This window comes from Equus quagga, chromosome 2 (assembly GCF_021613505.1).
Source record: "Equus quagga isolate Etosha38 chromosome 2, UCLA_HA_Equagga_1.0, whole genome shotgun sequence".
Taxonomy (NCBI): domain Eukaryota; kingdom Metazoa; phylum Chordata; class Mammalia; order Perissodactyla; family Equidae; genus Equus; species Equus quagga.
In genome coordinates, this window is record NC_060268.1 from 162,575,817 (window position 1) to 162,591,119 (window position 15,303).

Below are 15,303 nucleotides of genomic sequence, written 5' to 3' on the forward strand. Positions count from 1 at the left end.
ATTCTAGTCTAAACATTGTTATTTGATGAGTTAAGGACACACTGGAATTATTCAGACTACTTCAGTAATTCCAAATGCAATAACCATCCTGCGTTGATAAAATTTGTTTATTCCTAGCCACCCTGCCTTCAAATGCCTCACCTAAGGATCAAATCTTACTCTAAAATGTCAAATGGAAAAGATTTTCTCCAGATATGTTATTTTCCTTTTCAAAAAATATACCATTATTATTATATCTCAATATCCATATCAGCTAGTGCATTTATTCTTTACAGTAAGATGTTTAAAAAAAGTGTGGAGAGAATTGTTATTCATTATTTCAAATTATCTTGGTTATACTAGTTATAGTTATATAATCACTAGAATATTGACTTTTGAAAATAAACAAATGTTTTCCATTTGTGAATTAATCCTCTATAGCTGAGGATTAAATGGTATTTTGCAATAGATATTATGCTGATATTGTCAAGTTCTACAAGTATGTAGCACTAATAGTGTATTTTAGGACTGGAGTTCCTAGAAATAATTATCTGGCATTCCTTATTCCATTCTTCCAAGTTTAAGAGTGGCCTGGATTACTTTGAGAGGCCAATGGGAGAGACTGTTTCAAGTCATTGGGGCAACTCTTTTGTCCCCACAGATGTCACAGAGAACTCGAAGTCAGAATAACCATATGAACTCTGGGACATAAAAGTATGAGCTAAAGCCTCAGACAATTGAATTCACCCAGACATTGTTAAAAGTAAAGGTAAAAACCCCACATGGAAGGATCATCTCAAGGATGTGTCTCTTGGGCATTACATGTGACAACTCAATTTTACAGAAAACAAAGTGCTAATAGTGGAACAATACTTCATCAACACACTGTCTTTCAGAGGAATAATTCCACAACAGATATGGAAATTAATCTGAAGGGTAACATAATCTCCATCCTTAAAACTGGCTATTCATATATTTTTGGCACTGCATGCCAAATTAAAACATGTTGAAACAAGACGTCAAAGAAACTTTCCCTAAACGTAACTTTCGTTCATATCGATAGATCAATGGTAATCCAGTGCTTCCAACTACATGAATAGAATATTTCTTGATGGCAAGAAAGAATTAATACAACAAGCTTTGGGGGGAATTTTTAAAAAATAACATAAAAACAGAGGAAAACTTCACATATCTCTGGGCCTCAAACCACTAGAACACTACTTGAAAATAATTAGAGGGAGGTAGAGAAGCACTTCCCGAATGGGAAAGTGAAAACATGAAAAACTTTTCTCCTCCATAAAATCAGCAACAACACTGGAAAAATTATAAACTTTTCTAAATCTCTTTAGATTAACCATAACCTTTCAACAATCCGAGGAGCCTTTATCCAAGAAAAATGACTGAGTTGCATTTTCAACAAAAAAATTACAAGACATATAAAGAAATGAGAAACATAGAATAACATTCTCTATTCTCCACAGGAATAAAATAAGTCAACAGAAACTATCCCTGAGGATGTTCTTACGTTAGACTTACTAGAAAAAAACTTTAACTCAGCTGTCCAAAGAACTAAAGAAAGACATGTCTAAAGAACTAAAGGAAAGCATGAGAATGATGTCTTTACTAAATAGAGAAGATCAATAAAGTGATGGATACAATTTAAAAGAACCAAAAAGATTCTGAATTTAAAAGTACAGCTAAGATTTTTAAACATAATAGGGCAAATTTGAGATGGCAGATTTAAAAAATAGCAAACTTGAAGATAGATCAATAGAGATTATCCAATCTGAGACATAGAAAAGAATGAAGAAAAGTGAACAGACTTAGACTGTAGGGCATCAAACATCCCAACACTTGCATGATGGGAGTATTAGAGGAAGAGAAAAAAGGGGAGAATATTTGAAGAATTGCTGAAAACTTTCCAAATTTGAGGAAAAATGTTAATCTCTCAAACCAAGAAGCTTGACAAACTTCAAAAAGGATAAATTCAGAGGTATCTACACCTAGAGACATCATAATCAAAGTGTCAGGAGAAAAAGACAAAAATCTTGAAAGCAGCAAGAAAAACACAACTCATTACGTACAAGGGATTCTCAATGAGATTAACAGCTGGTTTACGAGAAACCACGACATATTCAAAGGGCAGAAAGAAAATTACTGTACACTTAAAATTTTACATCTCAATAACCATCTTTAAAAAATGAGTGAGAAATTGAAACATTCCCAGATAAACAAAAACAGACAGTATGGTGCTAGCAGACTTGATCTATAAGAAATATTAAAAGAAAATCCTCTAGACTGAAATAAACGAATGCTAGTAACCACTCAAATCCACACGAAAAAATAAAGACCACTGGTAAATAAGTATATAAATAAATACAAGAAAAGTTATGAATGTATTTGTTTCTTCTATGTTATTTAAAAGATAGCTGAATATAAAAAAAATTCTAATACTATGCTGATATAGTTATTTATTTATTTACTTTTCTCTCTTTGTTTCTTTTTGAGGAAGATTAGCCCTGAGCTAACATCTGGCACCAGTCCTCCTGTTTTTATCTGAGGAAGACTGGCCCTGAGCTAACATCCGTGCCCATCTTCCTCTACTTTATAGGTGGGACACCTGCCACAGCATGGCTTGTCAAGTGGTGCCATGTCTGCACCTGGGATCTGAACCAGCAAACCCCAGGCCGCCAAAGATGAATGTGAAAACTTAACTGCTGCAGCACTGGGATGGCTCCTAGTTATAATTTATTAAGATGTAATTTGTGTGACTATAATAACTCAAAAAAGAAGGAGAGAATAAAGTTATGTTAGAGAAAGGTTTTTGTATACAATCAAAATTAAATTGGTAGTATTCCAAACCAGATTGTTTTAAGTAAAGAAGCTAATAGCAATTTCTAGGACAAACATTAATTAAAAAAATGAATAAATACAGTAAAGAAAAAAAGGGACTTAAAATGGCACTCTAGAAAATTTGTATTTAATATAAACAAGACAATAACGAGGAATGAGGAAAAAATGATAGACGCAAAAAAAGCAAAAAGCAGAAAGACAGAAATAACTCCAACCATATCAATAACATTACATTTGAATGGGTTGAACAATCCAATCAAAGGGCAGGGATCATCAGATATGATTTTTTAAAACAATTCCAACAACATGCTGTATAAAAAAGACACACTTTAGACTCAAAGACAAAAACGCATTAACACTGACGGATGGAAAACAAAATTTATATATAAAATGTAAATGATAACTTTAAGACAGCTAATGTAGCTATATTCATGTCAGTTGAAGTACATCTTAAGAAAAACAAGTGTCTAGAGACAAGGAACACATTTTATAATGATGAAAAAAGAGTCAATCCATCAGTAAGTAAGACAGAAATTATAAACGGATATACACCTAACAGAGCCTTAAAATATATGAAACAAAAACTGAGTTGTGAGAAATGTGAGGTTTAGCAATAATAGTTTGAGAAATCTATATCTACTTTCAACAACTGATAAAATATTGGTCAGAAGATCAACAAGGAAATAGAAGATTTGAACAACGCTATAAGCCAACAAGACCTAACAGATATTTATAGAAAAATTCACCTAATGGCAGCAGAATAATTCTTCTTCTCAATGGCACATGAAACTATCCAGAATAGACACTATGCTAGCCATAAAACAAACCTCAATAAGTTTAAAAATACTGAAATCATAGAGGCCAGCCCAGTGGCGCAGCGGTTAAGTTTGCATGTTCCACTTTGGTGGCCCAGGGTTCACCGGTTCAGATCCCAGGTGTGAACACGGCACTGCTTGGCAAGCCATGCTGTGGTAGGTGGCCCACATATAAAGTAGAGGAAGATGGGCATGGATGTTAGCTCATGGCCAGTCTTCCTCAGCAAAAAGAGGAGGATTGGCAGCAGATGCTAGCTCAGGGCTAATCTTCCTCAAAAAAAAAAAAAAATACTGAAATCATAAATGTTCTCTGATGACAATGAAGTTAGAAATCAATAATGTAAGAATTTGGAATAGCCACAAATCTTAAAATTAAACAACACCACACTCCTACATAACCAATGGGTCAAAGAAGAACTCAAAGGGAAACTAGAAAAATATTTCAAGATGAATAAAAAGGAACACACAACATACCAAAATGTATTAGATGCTGTGACATCAGTGGTTAGAGGGAATCTGATAGTTATAAATGCCTATATTAAAAAAAAAAACATAATATTTGAGATAACTTAATCTTCCACCTTAAACTAGGAAGAGAAAATTAAGGTCAGAGAAAGCAGAAGGAAGGAAATAATCATGATTAGAACAGAAATAGATTAAATGTAAGTTTTTTCTCTTTTTAGTGCCTGAAGCTTTCCAAGTGATTTTAGCGTGTATCCAGCAAGAACAACTGGCTATCCAAGACCTATCCTGTGAATACGGTCAACACTCTATCTATTCAAACTCCAAAGGCTGAGAGCAGGTAAGGGAGGACCACTCAAAAGTTAGATGACTATTCTGTCACATCAAGGATCAATTAATGCCTTGTGAAAATGACGTTTGTCCATTGTTTCAAGGTAACAAATTGGACTCCTCTTTCCTCTTGGTATACTTGCATATTCCACCCGATGGGGGCATAAGGAAGGATAAGATCTCCCCTGGACTCCAACTGACAAATGATTCAGAAAGTCAAATAGCAAGTTGGGAATCTGAACCAAGAGAACAATTTAGTGGCCACCTCCCACTTGCTCTCAAGAAGTTATCGTCTCTGTACTGAACATTAGATGATGGAGAAAGAGGCCTTTACTCCAGGGTGTGCCCTGATAGTATATCTTCTGTCACAGATTTCTCTGTCTATGAATTCACATCGTCATCAGGTTCTCTTGAATTAGAATATATTTTTAATGTCAACTGGAATATTTTTTCTGAAGCAAAATGCATTTCCAGCTTCATGAATATATACATTGGGACATTAAGCCAAAAAGTTTACTTTTTTTTTCTCTTTTGTTTCCATCTAGTACCCTGACGAGTATATCATGAAGAGAAATTCTTCAATCATATTGTATAATCACACATTTTCCAGACATCAGACGGTATTCTAGGACTGCTTTCCTAATCATTGGCACATCCATTTACCACCTCAATATGACTTGAAATATCTCTGATTTGTAACCTAGCAGTGTTTTATCTAGGAAGTCATGAGTTTGATGTTCTATTTATGCAATTAAATTTTTTTCTAAATTCACGTGTTTATATAAATACACCTGTACCAATAAAAATACACCAGTAACCCACTCTCCAATTGGGAAAACATCAGTCTTGCCCCTATTTTATGTCGTGTTCTAAAGATCTAATGTCATGCTCCCAATGCAAGGATACTCTAATATGGTCAATCAAATTTGTGGATTTCTTCCAGCTTTGCCACTCACTCTTGCTTTGACTTTGGCTCTGCCTGGTCAGGCCAATTTCCATACCACTGACTTTGTGTTCAGACTTTTTCTCTCTGCCTCATCCCTATGAGCTGTTGACTCTATTGAGCAGCTTGCCTCATTTTTTTATTTGCAACTCCTCATCTTGACTATGAGTTCCATCCACTTAATTTTACTCCTAGATCTTGCTCATCTGGGTGGTGAAAATGAGAGGAAATCAGACACATATCACTCACAAAACACCACCAACTATGAAAGTCAGCTAGGCACTCACACCTGCCTGGCAGCCATGGATAGGGCTTAGGAATCAGACTTTGTGTATAAAAGGTATTTTCAAAAAGATGCTTAAGTCATCTAAGAATCAGATTTATCACGTGAAAAAATGAAGACATCAGTATGTGCTTGATGGGGTTGATATAAGATATAACTGAGCAAGTGTGCTATGTTCATACTACACTACTAGTCACAGGAAAGAATAAATAATAAAATTATGTATTGTTATGATTAAGATGGATTACTCTATTATTACTTTTACAACTAGAACGGGATGATTAAATCAGTCCCGAACACTTTATCTAGCTCATTCTGGAGTATATAAAGAACTTTCCTGCTGGCTTGCTCTGTCCTGCCCTCCGATTTCATCTGGGATCTGCGTCTATTGGTTGTGGCTGGAGAGCCATGGTTTTTTTGTTTGTAGTTTAATAGAATGGCAGCAATTTTCCCAAAAAGTCATGAGATCTGTTTCTGAGATCTGTTTTTAAGAACATCTTAAAGAACACCTTAAAAACAATGGAAAAACAAAAGCCATTTTTTGGAATTTTTCCATCTAAGTTTAACATTGTTAACCAGGACCTGAAACTCAGGAAGTGAGCCTGATGAGACAGACACCAGTAAGGAGCTGAAGAGATATCACAAAGTAAACCAGAGACACAGATCCTACTGATGAAGACAGACTTGAAAGGTGACAAAGAGAGAATAAGCTCAGTGACAGAGGCATGAGGAGCAAAAGGAGACTCAGCCTTGAAGGCTACTGAGAGAAGGACTTAAGATCTTTCTAGAAGCACCTGTTTTCTCCTGTGCTCCTACTCACCTAACTCAGAGCATTAATTCCCTGTTCACTAATCTGTATCTGTTCTACTTATCATTCCTTATTGATCTTATTGTTGAGGTCTGTGATGATTCCATGGCTTTGATATCATCTTATTTGCCCATCTTTTTTCACCTAACAAATAAGGAATTGTTTATATTCCCATATTCTGCTTTCTCAGAGCACATGCATATCCTTAGGTGCCCTGGTCTGGGAGAGAAGAGGTAGATAACACTAATAAAAGCTGGGGTCAGGGGCCACCCAGAGGCACAGCAGCTAAGCTCGCATGTTCCACTTTGGCGGCCTGGGGTTGACCTGTTCAGATCCCTGGTGCGGACATGGCACAGCTTGTCAATCCATGCTGTGGCAGGCATCCCACATATAAAGTAGAGGAAGATGGACATGGATGTTAACTCAGGGCCAGTCTTCCTCAGCAAAAAGAGAAGGATTGGTGACAGATGTTAGCTCAGGGCTAATCTTCCTCAAAATAAAAGAAAACTGAAGTCAGAGGCCCCTGCAAAGTGAGTAAGCAGAATGGATAAGGTCCTTGATGATCAAGTGAAGGGCTCATTCCTTAAACCCAGAGGCATAAAGTCCAAGAGAATTTGCCTGAGGACTTCCCTGTGAATGAAAAATTGCTTAAAAGTAGAGAACAGCAATATATGTTATCTCTGTGGTTATTTGGCTGGCACATACAGAGGCAGACAAGGTACAAGTACTCAGGGGGTGGGTATTTACCATGTTAAATTCATCATCCAGATGTAGAGGCTGAGGCCCTGAAAGCAGCTTAAGAAGAGCAGGGTAGCCAACGAAGAACGTGGGGCTCTGGAATCGACAAATCGAGTTTTGACTTAGTCTGACACTTACCAGCTTTGTGCAAAGGAGCCTACTTATTTCTCCATTCTGAACTCGTTTCCTCATGAGTATTACTAACTGCATTTTACTAAATTGAAGATATTAAAGGAGGAGATATTTGTGAATATGCTTCATAAACTGCAAATATTAGGTACATAGCATATTTGGTTCATAAAAGAACAGGTATTGTTGAAATTTCAGGGAGGTTTATCTTTCTGATGATGTCAGCAAAGGAGGTCTTAATGCCTTTCCTTTGGTCTTACAGTCCTACCCCAATGTAGCAATGCTTATATTTCACATTTTCTTACGTTAGGCAAGTGTTTTGTAATACTTTACAAGGCTGGTGTATACGCAAACACACAGCCAAGAAACCTTTGAAAAACTGCCTTGACGTTGTAATGGGGAAAAAAGTTTTTATGGAGATAGAAGCTTTGCCTTTTGGCCAACAGAAATGATACCGAGATACTTTAGAATACAATGGGTAAACAGGTAATTTCACCACAAAATATTAGCGAGACCTACTGTTCTATTTTCAGACAATTTTCCTTTTGTTCACGAAATAAGGGGCAGCCCAAGAAATAAGACCACAGATTATGCCACCCAGAATTCTGACTTTACTCATGGGACCAAGCTGTTTTTCTGTTTTGCTTTTCTTTTAAGGGCCTCCCCAGTACCCCCTTCTCCTCGTTTGTTCAAGTTCCCACTCACTTTTGCCACAGAAGACCGATGGATCTTGCGGACTATAGATATAGCCGATTTCAGCAGGAATTAAAAACTCAGCACAGAGAAAAATTAGAGATGAGGAGGAAGAAAAAAGTTTTTCTTTCTTTTGAAATAATCTTTCTCTTCATTCCTGTTTCGCTGAAGTTGGGGAATTCCCAGCAGCCCATCATGGAGGACCGCGTCCAGTTGAGTTTTAAAATTTCAGGAGATGGGCCTCTTACAATTCCTCGTGGGACCTCATTCACTCATAGAAGGGAGCTAATGTTAGGAAGTCCTCCTTGTTACAATATTTCTGTGTTCAATTTCTTGATGTAAATTTTTCTTTACTCGATTTCACTAAATAAATCAGTTAAATTTTAAAAAGTGAGAAAAAGAAATTAAGAGGTGGGACTTTTTGTCATTGGGAGGAAAGTTTAGGAGTGGACAGAAGCAGAATATCCTTAAACAAACAAGAGGAAGAGAGGAGGAGAAAGTGACAGTGAATATGAAGAAGAGCTAATCAAACCGAGGAGGCAGCAGTTGTCTAGATCAACAGCAACCTTCCGCCCTTTCTCTGGGCTCTCCCTGAGCTGAAATGTGCCTCAAGGTAGTGATGTCAGTAATTTGAATTTTCAGCTACTTGATTTCAAATTGATATTTAATCCATTAAAAATATCCATTGCTACCTATGTTATCCACATAACTAAGATTTGAACAAAAGTCCAGTGAGAGGGCAGTTGGGGGAAGTGAACAAAGAAAGTAGTTTGACTTTGCTCCACATTATGAAATAGCTGTTGCTTTCTTGAAGACTCTACACACCCTGCCCCCACTTCTGCCTCCCTCTCTGGAGATCAGTTGAACCCTGGGTCCTCAGAGAAATGGATGTCTGAAACTAACAAGAAGAAGACAGGCAGCCCACCAGAGTACTCTACAGTCTCCAGAGCCAAAAGAAAATCAGATTTTTCCACTTCCCATATGTCAAGATGGTCAACAGGAGAAATTCTAGATAAATAAGTTTAAAAGCGTAGATGCCATTTTCAGGTCTTTTGGGAGATGGGTTCCAAAAGAAGAAAAGACATTATCATGATTACTTGCTCCACATCATAAGACCTCCATAGTCCTTACCTTTTATAGTAGTTCTAATTAAACACTTTCACACAGGTAAATATGTCATTCCAATTAGACTGTGAACTCTAAGAGAATAGAAACCTTTTTATATCTCAGGCACCTAGACCGGTGCTTGGTACACAGTGGATATGCCATACAATTATGTTGGATAAATGACTTTCTATGTTGTTAAAAATAGGCTCATCCTAACATTGTATCAGGCAGTAGAAATGACCAAATGGAAACTGCTCAAATTCAGAAATCTATACATAGCTTTTCCAAGATATTAGAACTATTACCACCTATCTGCTCCAAGATAAATTAAAAAATTTTTCCAAGTGAAATTTAGTTTGTTGTATTTTTTAAAATCAACATACTCTAAGAGTCTCACAAGTGCCTTTGAATGGGTTCTGAATTTTGTAAGAACACCTGTTTAGAAACACATCCCCCTACATGCACAAAACACAACCTTAAACAGAAATCTAATAATTATTCTTTTCCAGGCCATTCTTTCCATTTTCTCCTGGGGCTTTCCCTGCCTTCTAAGTAACAGAGAGAGAGAACACAGAAATGCATATACAGACATAAATAGATGTATATTTGGAAATGCGCACACATCTTTTCAAAGTATAAATTCACTAAGCAGCAATGTATATCTTTCTTTACATTTCTTTCCCTGCAGCAAGTACACTGTTAAATACTGCTTACATAAATACTTAAGAGTAACAACCATAGCAAAGTAAGAGGTCCTCAGGTTACCCTTATAGAGCAGGTTTCTAACTGTGACATTTAAATTCAAGTCTACTTTTGGATTACAAGAGTGATTTCCTGGTATTGCATAGGTAAGCAGAAGTCACCAATCATTCAGAAGCTGCATCACTCAAAGTCATGAATAAATGGAGCTAGTGAATAGAGAATCCAGTGGTTGCAGGTGTCACTGTAATGAATGTCTAATGTGACTTCTTTTGAACGAAAGGACACTGTTCCTGAGGCACCAAGGGAGAGAGACATATAAACACTGGGAGAAATGAAAATAAATTTGTTGTAATGATGTCCCAAGAGGAAAACATAGGGGCTTAGAAAACATAAGCAGAACTGTAATTATTCTTATTGTGTTAAGGTTAAGTTGGTGAGTTTCTCACACAAACTAGGGTAGAAAGGTGAAGACACAAGAAAGCAGAATTGGAAACAGAAGCGTATGTTCACAACTTTTCCAAACACTCTGAGTTGAACATCAGTTTCAACCACAGATAACATAATGGCTTAAACTGAACTGCTAAGTTCAAGACCGAATGGGCCCAAGAGGAAGTGACCTGAAAAGGGGAGGAGAGTCAGGCTGGGTCCAGGTGGGCTGGGTGAATCGAACCACGTCTCACCTCCTACCTGCTATCCTTCACCACTTCCTCCCCAAATGCCTGTAGTCTCTTCTCTCTTGAAGTCTAACTGCTCTGTCAATTTCGCTCACAAGGCCCTAAGATTCTGTAGCTTTCCATAACTGTAGTAGATGTCATAATTTCACTGGGAACTAAAGAAGCTGAAACTTTTGTTCCTAAGTTTGTACCTATAAATGTCGCAATCTTGTTTAAAATAGGGGTGCCAAATTGAGCTTTAGGCCTCACCAACCCTGAATCCCCTGCTCTATTCCCATATAAAAGCTTTTCTCATAGTGACTGTGGGGAATACAAAAAAGCACCAGAGAAAGTGTCTTCTTGTCCTCCCCTTCTCTACTTCCAGCCTCGCAACTTTCTCTAATGCCCTTGGAAAGGACAGAAGAAGAACATTAGATAGCTGAGTCCTCATCTTCTCAGAGTGGTTTACTCTATTTGAATATGAGGGAGAATTAGAAGCACACATTAGATTCTTTGGAGAGAGCATAAAAGATTAATATCTTTGCATTCCCATAAATTGAGATAGGACTGCAGGACCTTCCTCTGTGGGGGAAAGAGTTAAGTAGGAAAATTAGATAATGAAGAAATTCTAAAAGCTAGCAGAAGAGCAAACAGATGAATTTCCCTAGCCAAAGTTACTGGGATGTTTTAAATGGGCTATAGAGCAAAACATATTAAATTACTGGGCATGTCCCTTAGTAGTCAGCAAAAACTAAAACAAGAGTTGTGTTTTTTTCTTTGGTTGTCTGGTTTCTGTTTAAAACAGACAGTTGACAAAAAGAGCTAAGAAAATGTGTAAAACCACTGAGAGCACCAAGACAGTAAACTGAAGGTAAAAACCATCAATTTCAAATGAAGAAATGAGATGAGAGCAGATTGATTCCTGAGCGCCCAGTGAGATGCTGCGATCATTAATGCTGGGATGCTGAGAGAATATTTTCAAAACTTTTCAACCTGTCAAAAATTTTGGCTATGAATTCAAAATACGTACCTGTTGTAGGCCAGTTACTGAATCCTGAAATTATGAGTGTCACCCAACCCCCATTCCATCCATCCCAGTCACCCTCATTCATCTTAATCTGAGGTGTTCACTTATCAAATATACCAAATTACCAAATAGCAATTTACATCATGGTAAGCACTTGGCTAGAAAAAGCAACTTGTATCCCCCACCCTTCCCACAACATGCATGTGCTTATTTTTCCCATGTTTTTTTCACATTTCTTTTAAAATAATTTAGAATCTTTTTTGAGTTTGTTTTCTACTTTTCCCATAAGTTTGGAAGATCTGTGACAAAAGAACTAGCCATTCTACTTCTTTTACTGTTCTCAAATTAATTCAATTTAATATCTATTGTGCAGGAATTACTTTGTGATCCTTTTTTTATTGTTCTGCTAACATGATATGTATCTCTTAGTAATGTTTAACTCTTTAATATATTTATGTTTTATCCTTCAAGATGACTCTTCTGCAAGTAACTCTTAAGTACCTGTGAAAGTCAGGCACTTTCAGAGATGTGGAATTGAGTAGGTCTCAGTCAATGTCCTCAGAGAGGTACGCTTTAAAGGACCCATGGCACAGAAATGTTAAGATATGGCAACTTACTTATGTTTCATGCACTTACTCTCAGAAGCAAATTTGAAGCTGCATATACAAATAGAGAAGGGATCGTATTTTTCCCATCTTTATATCTCCAGCATCAAAACAGTACTCTAGTGACTGACACAGAATAGATAATCACAGACTAGACAACAGTAAGTTGTTTTGTCTTTTGCATGTTAATAGAGCCAACTAAATATCCATACAGAATGCAGTGGGACATCCAAAGTTACACAGGTCATAAACTACATCTTGATGGAGGTAGTGATCTACTCCTAAGTGGGAAAAATACAAGACCCCATACAGAGTTTTAATAAATGTTCTTGGCTGACTTTCTGTCTGCTGTTTGCTTCTCAGATCTGAATTAAAGAAAGGATTTTCCATTCACCTCAAGGCGTGCGTGCTGTTGTAGCTAACAGCCTCCAGGTATCAGCACCTATAGGATCTACCTGAGTTTTTGAGTCAAGGTCATGGACATCCCAGGCATCTCTCAGCCAGTCACGGAGTATGGTGAGTGTACTAGGGCCTGCTCATTTCTGCTCATGTGAGGCTCCTCTATTGGCAAATCTTTGCCCCAGAGACAGTATTTAAACAAAGTCTAGCATCAATTTTTTCTTTCATAGATTGTGCTTTTGATGTTGTATCTTAAAACTCATTGCCAAAGCTAAGATCACCTAGATTCTCTTAGTTTCCTTCAAGTTTTCTATTTCTGGACTCTATTTTGTTCCATTAGTCCATCTGTCTATTTTATCTTTTACCTTCAGAGAAATACTGAAAGTTCCATATGTACTTGCTGTTCTTTTCTAATTAAAGTTTTGTTGGAGAAAACATACAAATAAAAAGAAAAAATTAATCCAGAAGTGAGTTATATGGAGGTGATCACCATCTTGCTTTTCTTGAACATTTGTCTTTTTTGGTTGTTTAGGACTTTATTTTCTTTTTAGAAAAGTCTTAAGTTCACAGAAAAAATAAGAGGGAAGTACAGACATTTCCCATATAATTCCTGCCTCCACAAGTGCATAAACTTCCCCTATTATCAACATTCCTCACCAGAGTGGTACATTTGTTACAATCAATGAACCTACATTGACACATCATAATCACCCAAAGTCCATAGTTTACATTAGGATTCACTCTTGGTGCTGTACATTCTATGGGTTTGGACAAATGTATAATGACATGTATCCACCATTATGGTAACACTGAGTATTTTCACTGCCCTAAAAATCCTCTGTGCTCTATTCATCCCTTCTCCCCAACCTCACAACTTGTTTTTTATTCCTCTTTTAAATTATGTCAATTTTTCTTCATTTATTTTGAAACTATGTTATTGGTTAAGTTACATTTTGGATTTTTTTTTTTTTTGTCTTCCTGATGAATCAAAACCTACATGTATTATTTAATGTCTTTATCTTTCTAATAGTTTGATTTTCAGCAGCTTGTCTATGATGTGCTAGGTTTTGTTTTTATTTATCCTTTGTGACGTTCTAAGATTTCTGAATCTGCAGGTTAATGTCTTTCATCCAATATGGAATATTCTTAGTCATTATCTATTGATTATCTTTTGTTTTCTCTGCCACACTCTCTTCTTCTTTTGTGACTACAATTTTCTACACTGTGTGTGTATATATATGTATATACTGTATATATATGTATATATTTATGTACATACATACTGTATATATGTCTACATTTTGTGTGTATGTGTGCATGTATTTTTAAAAGAAAGCAGCTAGATTATTAGCAGATCCTTTTGATCCTGTCAAGGATTCATTTTTGGCTTTGGTAGGTAAAATCTATATTAGTTTTCTCCTTTCTTCTAAAGCACAGCCTTCATTAATAGGTTATGGACTTTTTTCCTAGGATGATGTCTTTCTAGTATCTCAACTGAATGTTCATGTTATTCTTTAAATTATTTTCACTCTAGCTAATTCAAAACTCCAACATATCCCCAGGTATCTGCAACATCTGAAATCTTTGTTCAGCTTTCAACCTGTCATGTATTTTCTCCTAGATCCTATGCAATCTCACCCTGTCCACATGTCACTTAGGATTTAGTCAAAAACAAAGTGAGTAACTCGAAGAAAATTGTAGGTACTTCTTCTCTAAGTTACCTGCCTTGCAAATTGCAGTTACCTTAACAGCCCTGAACTCTGCTGTTTCTTCCAAGAAGTGAAACTTCAGCTCTCTGTTGGGACTTGAACTTTCTGTACATTTTAAAAATGTCCCTAAGCAGAAATCTGGATTGAACGTGGAACTCATCTTACGTGCTTCCTTTGTTTCAAGGATCACTGCCCCACTCTGTCCATTGCCTAATGTCTCACAACAGTCAATCTATGACCTTGGCCAAATTCTATAATTATTTAGGATGTGAAGGTGAAGTCTGGTACCAACTCTATCATAATCCGAATTGTAAGTCACCCGACATATTAGTAAAATATTTGTGCACTCTTCTGAATCCCTTCTAGGATTTTGAGCTTCTTGAGAACATCTCCAATATCTATCTTGGTTCCCAGTTTATGTCAAATATTTGAAATGCATCTAATAAAAAATGAACAAATGAGGTGCCATCCCGGTGGTACAGTGGTTAAGTTCACGTACTCTGCTTCAGTGACCTGGAATTCACAGGTTCAAATCCCAGGTGCAGACCTACAAACCAATCATCAAGCCATGCTGTGGCAGTATCCTACATACAAAATAGAGGGAGATTGGCACAGATGAGCTCAGGGACAATTTTCTTCAATCAAAAAGAGGAAGATTGGCAATAGAGGTTAGCTCAGTGACAATCTTTCTTACCACTCCCCCCAAAAAGAACAAATGAATGAATGATGAGCTTATTAAATAGAAAAGACTATAAACTCATCTGGTATGATTATTAGGAATCATGAAGGGTCATATCACTGATACTTGAAATGTCCCCAACACAACAGAGCATCATAACTTTGAAAAAAACTCAGTGCCAGAAATCAGAATGATATATGTTCAAATTCTCATTCTACTACTGGCTAGTGTATGATCTTGCTAAAGTTACTTAATCTCAGCTCCAGTGTCAAATCTAGAAAATGAGTTTTGAAACTGATCTGTGGTTTGGCTTATATAGAAAGTTACTGCTTGTAATACCTGCCTCTAATGTAGGAGCTTAATAATAGCTCATTTTGTTTCTTTATCTC